The following is a 7,172-nucleotide window of genomic DNA, read 5'->3' as shown; positions in this document are numbered from 1 at the left end:
AGATTGTTTAATGTGAACCATCATAATAAGATTTATTATTTTAGAATTAAGCATTTTAAAAGAGTTTAAAAATTATTCTAAAATGTTTGATGAGAGTTTTCCGGAAAATTTTGCAGGTGCTATTAGATTTATGGATGACTATTGAGAATATGTATCCACTATTTCTTTTTATTAAAGTTTTATTAACGGTAAAAAAAATAATTTTTATCATAATTATTTTAAAAAATAAATATTTTTCATAATTTTATTATAGGTAGTTAATTAAATTTTAAAAAATTAATTATAAAATTTAAAGCATAAAATAACAAAATAATTTATATAGATAAAAGTAAATTTCGTAAAACATATACACTAACAAACAATTATAAGACTCTTATAAAAGTCAATAACTGTTTCTTAAGAAGTATTGATGCATTCAAGAAAGTTTATTCTAAAAGTAATACATGATTTCAATTCAATAGATTCAATTGAATTCCTCTTCTGTGAAATCCATTTCTGCAATGCTTTTTTCATCACTAGTTTTGCCAAATTTGTTTAAGTTTAATTGTTTTCTTTGTCCCTAGTTTGGGTGTAGTGTCTCAAGTTCGTCCGTCCTTTTAAAAAAATTTCAATTTTGTTCAAACGTGGTTTAAAAGTTTCAATTTCGTCCAAAAATGTGGTAAAATTTGCTTCAATCAATCAAGTCATTTCCGTTAAATACAGACTAATGGTGTTAACTTTTTTTTCTCTCCTCTACTTTTCTATGCAAAGCCGTTCTTTATCATTACTTTATCCTATGTACCTCTGAATAAAGTGATACAAAATAAGTAAAAGATGTTTCCTGTACCTCTTAATGATATTTTAAAATTAAGTATATAATAAATGGAAAGACTTAAATCTCACACTCTCCCAAAACTTGTCTCTCTCTCACTCTAACAAATCTCACACTCATTTTCATCACTTTTTCTTTCTGATTTCGATCAAGAACAATACTTTGTATTATTTTTTTATTTGATTTCAAATCCAATCCTCATTCATCGTCTTCAAGCTCGAAGCACTGGGTGAACCAACAAACCTTTGGCTTTGGCTTTCTCACCATCATTCATCCCGTAAAAAAAAATTAAAATTAAAAATAATCATGGACATTCTATTATAATTAAACTTTAATTTAAAATGATTGATTTTATATAATTAAACATTTTTTATTCTAATTTAACTTTAGGATGATACTATTTTACATAACAAATGAAATCATATAAAATATAAAATAAAAATATATAAGTTTTTATTTATAAATTATTTTTCAAATATAATTAAAAAAATTGTATGATAAAACATAAGTTGAAATGAATTTTATCTTTTAAAAAACAGTTTAAAAAAATTGTATCACAAAATATAACAAAATATATTTTTCTTAAAAAGGAATTTTAATTCTAAAGAAAGGTATATAAATATATAAAATACGTTAATATTATTTTAACTAATAATCTTATTTTGATTATTTAACTTTAAAAAAACTTAAATAAAATTCATTAATAGTAATGAAGATTATTTGTTAAGAGTTTTATCTGTAGAAATATGTGGCTACAGTTTTTTTTTTCATCTTACAATCACGTAGATGTTAGATTGTGTATTTTCCTTCGTATTTATAATATAATCTAATAAATTCAATTCAATTTTAAATTACTCTATAATAAAATAATTAGTAAGATTACTGTCGTGCAAGTTTAAATAAATCAAAAATATGATTTAAATAAATCATATGACTAAAAATTATGATTTTACAAGTTTTAACAATTTTTTACTCATTTCGTATCACTTTACCCAGAGGTGCAGAGGAGACTACTGATAAATAGCTGCTTTGCACAAAAAAGTAGAGGAGACAGAAAAAAAAAGTTAACTCCGTTAGTTTGTATTTAATGGAAGGGACTTGATTGAGGCAAACTTTACCACGTTTGGACGAAATTGAAACTTTTAAACAATTTTTGAACGAAATTGAAATTTTTTTAAAAGGGTGGATGAACTTGACACACTACACCCAAACTAGGGACAAAGAAAGCAATTAAACCTTTGTTTGGTGGGTATAAATGGGTTAGCTTTGAATATTGGATGTTTTTTATCAGAGGAAGTAAGTACAAGTAATATCAAATTCAAACTAAAATTAAAAATTCAATGTTACACTTATTTGAAACTCAATGTTGCCAAAAAAAATTATTATCTTATGACAAAATTGTAAGAGATGTTTTAGAATTAATAGTGTGTTTTAAATAATGAGATTTGATTATTTTAATATTAAAAGTTTTAAAGTGTAAGTAAATTTTATATAAACGACATTCATTATTTTAAATCACTATCATCTTTCTAAACTCTTTTTCTCTATAGTTTTCTCACACCTCACTAAAGTTTCTAACCATTTGTTTGTTTATTTGAATATTAAACCGTTAGGAAGATCCTCGAAGTGAGGTATCCATTTCTATGTGATTGGTTTCTGCATTAGAGTAAATTAATTTTTTGCCCTTTTATCTTAGTATATGCATTTGTATTGTCCTAGTTCGCATGTGGAGTTTGAACTTTCTTTAAGAGTCTTTGGTGATCAAGTGGTCATAAGTGTCTTGATCATGTTTGTGTTATTCATAAGGGACAAATAGAGCTTTTATGTGTTGAGGATTCTTGTGTAGTTGGTTGTCTTTTAGTTAAGGAAAACTAATTACCTTATTTTAAAATTATATATGTTTTTAGGATTTTAGTTTGCATGTTTTATATGTTTGAAATTGGTTGATTTGTTGATGTTGGTTGTTTTCAATGTTATTTTGTTGAATTAGTTGAATTGAATTGAATTTGAAAAATGAAGATTTGATCAATTGAATCAATTTGTATGTGCTCTGACATTAAAAATTGTTTTTTATCCAAGTACTAAGGGAATACCAATTTGATTAGTTGAATATGTTTCATTTTCACAAATCATTGAATTTCCTTTTGTTGATATTTGGCATAGTGTTGAGCACAAGTTCATTATGCAGGTTTAGGAGATTTCAGTTTCAAAACGTTGAGCATGAGAAAATGCGGATGTTTTGGCATTGAGCGGTGGAGGGAACCACTGAGCGTCATTTTAATTGCATGATTGGAACAATTTTAATTCCACGTCCCTAAGCAAAAGACAAGTGTCGTTGAGCACGATAATATGCGAAAGAATGTTGTTGAGTGTTAGGATTGTTGTTGAGCACTACCTCTTGCAAAACTTTTAACGATGAGCATTAAGATTGTTGTTGAGCGTCATCTTTTTTGAAAGGTTTAACGTTAGACGTCACTTTTGAGTGTTAAGGTGTATGTTAGAATTTTTTATGCTTTGATTTGTTTGAGATGGATTTACCATGGTTTTTATGTATGTTTAATATGTATTATGATGTTTCATGGATTGATAACATGACTGTGAGTATGTATGGTAAATGTTGTGAAAGAAATTTCAATGAAAAGTTTCTTGTGGTGATTTCAGTAGTATATATATTGATATATGAATTTCGTATTGAGAGTTATCTTGTAGCTTTAATAGCCATTTAATCTCAAGTAGAGAATAACGAGGTATGTGGAGGAGAGGAGTAAGATGTCCTAGTCTAATAGCTTTACCTTGGTTAAAGATGTTAACGGATGAACCTTGTCTTTGGTAGGATGAAACTTATTGACAATGACTTTACAGAGAGACTACCACAAGTGCATAACTCACTAGAGTCTGATATCAATACATGTATCCGCATAGTTGAGTCTAGTATGAATAAATGCATGTGCTAAGATTTGTTGATAGGAATGTTTATGTGTTAATATCTCTATACATGTTGTATGATTGATTTTTTTGATACATTAATTTACCTTTTCTTTTGGGTTTGTTTGTTTATTCTTTTGTTTGTCATGATCACTTAAATGGTCTAACCAGATGAAGACGTCTTAGTTAACCCAGCGTAGGGTGTAGATAATACAACAACATAGTTTAGAATAAAATTCGATTTTGTATAATTTTTTTACAAACTTTATTTTTGTCACTGTAAATATGTGACTATCTATATTCATTACATCTTTTATGAATGACGGTAACATGGTAGTCATATGATAGTCTATTTTACTTGTTGATTATCACATTTATAATGTTTTATTTAATAATTTTACATTATTAAATAAAATATTACATTATTGAGATTAGAAATCTAACAAAAATATAAAAAAAAAGTTTAGTAAAAAATTATAAAAAGATGGTGGTTTTAATTTACAGAAAATTTATTTATAGTTTCAATTTTTTATTATTACAATACTCTAGTTTCATATTTTAAAAATAACCACCATTCTTATACCATTTCTTAGGTTTTCACAACCTATATCTATAATATCTATATAAACATATTAGACTTAAAAAAGACTAAGATTTGTAGCTAAAAACTTTTTAAAATGCATAAAGTTGGTGTTTGTGAAATGTTTTTATTACTGACCCTAAGTTTTATGTCTTAAAATAAATATTGTCAAGACTTGATAAATTTAATTATTCTGGTTGTCATACATGTTTAAGAACTCTCGGCGTTTTTGTATTCACCCTATTCATAAATGTTTTTTTTAAGAAAATGATAGCATAAAAAATAAACAATACATTTTGAACAAATAAGTATAATAAATATCAATACGGATTATATATTAACAATTTGTAAAAAAGTAATCATTTTGAAAAATATTATTTTGTTGTTCCATAAGTTTATTTATTGGATTAATATAAGAATTTTATATTGAAAATGACTAGTTAATAAGTACCATATATTTCAACTTATTCTTCAATGGCATAAACAAGGCAATACCACAGGGCTATTTTTGAGTTAGATTTAGAAAAAAAAAACTTAATACCTATTTTTATTTCTCATTGTAACATTGGTTTAAAATGATCCTATCTTTTTTAAAAATTTAAAATGATTTCATATTGTGTAAGCACGATTCAAATTAGTCTTTTTTTTTTGTTGACGGTGTTAAAAACTTCAACGGTGTAGTGTCCCTATGGCCAAAACTGAATGAGTTGTACATCTTTCGATTGGGTGACACTGGGGTCAATTGAGATGTAAATTTTACAAATAAAAATTAATGACTTGAAAATTTGACATTGAAAAATCTGTTAGAAATTGGTCTTCCTCCTATCTCCTCCTTCTCCCTTTTCAATTATTTCTTCCTTCCCCAATGCAGAAAGAATTTGTTGAAGATCTCCATCTAAAATCTCAATACAGCAAATATTAATCAAAAAAAGAGTTTTCAATGTCACCACAACACCCCCAACCAACGCCTTCCCTACCGCAACTTGGGCAACCACCATCACCGTCTTCAGTCCAAGAACAAAAACGAACAAGAAAAAAAACCAAAACCCAAATTCGTAGTATTCATCCTCCAAGCGAAAATTCAGAATCCTAATTCAAACCCTAGCCTCAAATTCATCCTCCAAGCGAAAAATCAAGAACGCAAAAGTAGGAACCCCAAAAATCCAATTCAACAACCTACAAACTACAAATCCCAAATTCGAAAATTGAGAAAGCTAAGAACAGAAAATCCCAAATTGCAAAATAATGAACACCATAACCCAACACGCGAGATTAACCGAAGAAAAGAAAACCCAATTCGCAAACAAAGAAAAGAACTCCAAAACGCGAAATCTACTCTGATTCTAAACCTTAATATGAAATTCCTAAAATTTGTAAGATCTGAAACACAATGAAGAAGTGTCAGCTCATTTGACCTCACGTCATTAAGTTTTATTTTTAAAATTGACACCTCATTTGGACAACTGTACTGTTAGAATTTTTAACATCAGAAGTAAAAAAGACCAACTTGAACCACTTTTATACAATATGAAACAATTTTAAACTTTTTAAAAAAGGTAAGATCAATTTGATTATACATTACCAGTTGAGGAACCAAAATAGATATTAAAAAAAACTAACAAAAAACAAATACAGTCAATTAATAATTATAATTTGTATTGATTTTATATTTTTAAATAAAATCTTATAATTTATGTTGTTTTTTGTAATTTTAATTGTTTTGAAATTTATTTTTTACTTGTTCAACTTACTTTTGATAAGAGGTAATAAGTTAATAAACATTTTACCCCTTTTTCACTTTTTTTTTTCAATATTTAACATTTTATAATTTAAGCACAAGAACAAAATAATTAAATAATAACTAATTTATACATAAAAAAAAGCAACCATTATATTGACTAATTTATAGCTATTTTATAAATTTAAAAAAATATCGATATATAATATAATTTTTATTATTAATGATTTTTTTAAAATCCCAATATTGTCTAACTTTAAATAACAAATTGTTATTGAATTTTAAATTAATAATAGACCTTATGATATAATAATATAATAGTGAGACATGTGCTTATTATTATTTTGGTTTAATACATCATTTGGTTCCTACTTTTATGAGTTTGGTTCAAAATGGTCTCACCTTAACGGGTGCAAACTTTCCGGGAAAACTTCCTAGAAGGTCTAGGCTAAGCCTGGCTTAACCATGGAGTTCTTATGAATTAGGCTACCGAAAAACAAATGCATTTGGTGATATGAGTAGCCAAATCAATCCCTTTAACCTATCCTTCAACATACCTATACAGTCTCTAGATTCCTCTCATTCCGGTGTATGTTCGATTCGTCCATGTGCCATTTCCACTAGAAGCCTGCCATGAGCCGCTCCTTGTCAGTGCCCCTTGTACTTCGTGTCTCTTGCACCGACGATCACTCCCTGCCCTCGTCAGTGCCCGGGTGTCACACACCACGTAAAAAAAAACTAACAAAAAAAACTAATGATAATTTTATAATTCTATAACTTTATAAAATTACAAAATAATATAATTATAATTTTATATAATAATAATAGTAAAATTACAAAATTATAAAATATAAAATTATATAACAATAAAATTATAAAATCATGAAATTACGATACTAGAACAAAATAACTACAACATCTTTAGAAACCAATCAACAGAGAAATTAAATATTACTTAATAATATAAATTTTTAAATGCTCAATATATTATAAAATTCAATAATATGCTCAATATATTATAAAATTCAATAATAAAAGCTTTCACATCTATAAAAAACCTTAAAACTTAATTAAATCAAATAAATAAAATGACCAATAAAATAACATCAATAAAAAAC

The sequence above is a fragment of the Vigna umbellata genome, chromosome 8 (genome assembly GCF_029865625.1).
Source record: "Vigna umbellata cultivar VRB3 chromosome 8, Vumbellata_1.0, whole genome shotgun sequence".
In the NCBI taxonomy this organism is placed as follows: Eukaryota; Viridiplantae; Streptophyta; class Magnoliopsida; order Fabales; family Fabaceae; genus Vigna; species Vigna umbellata.
This window is presented reverse-complemented; position numbering follows the sequence as displayed.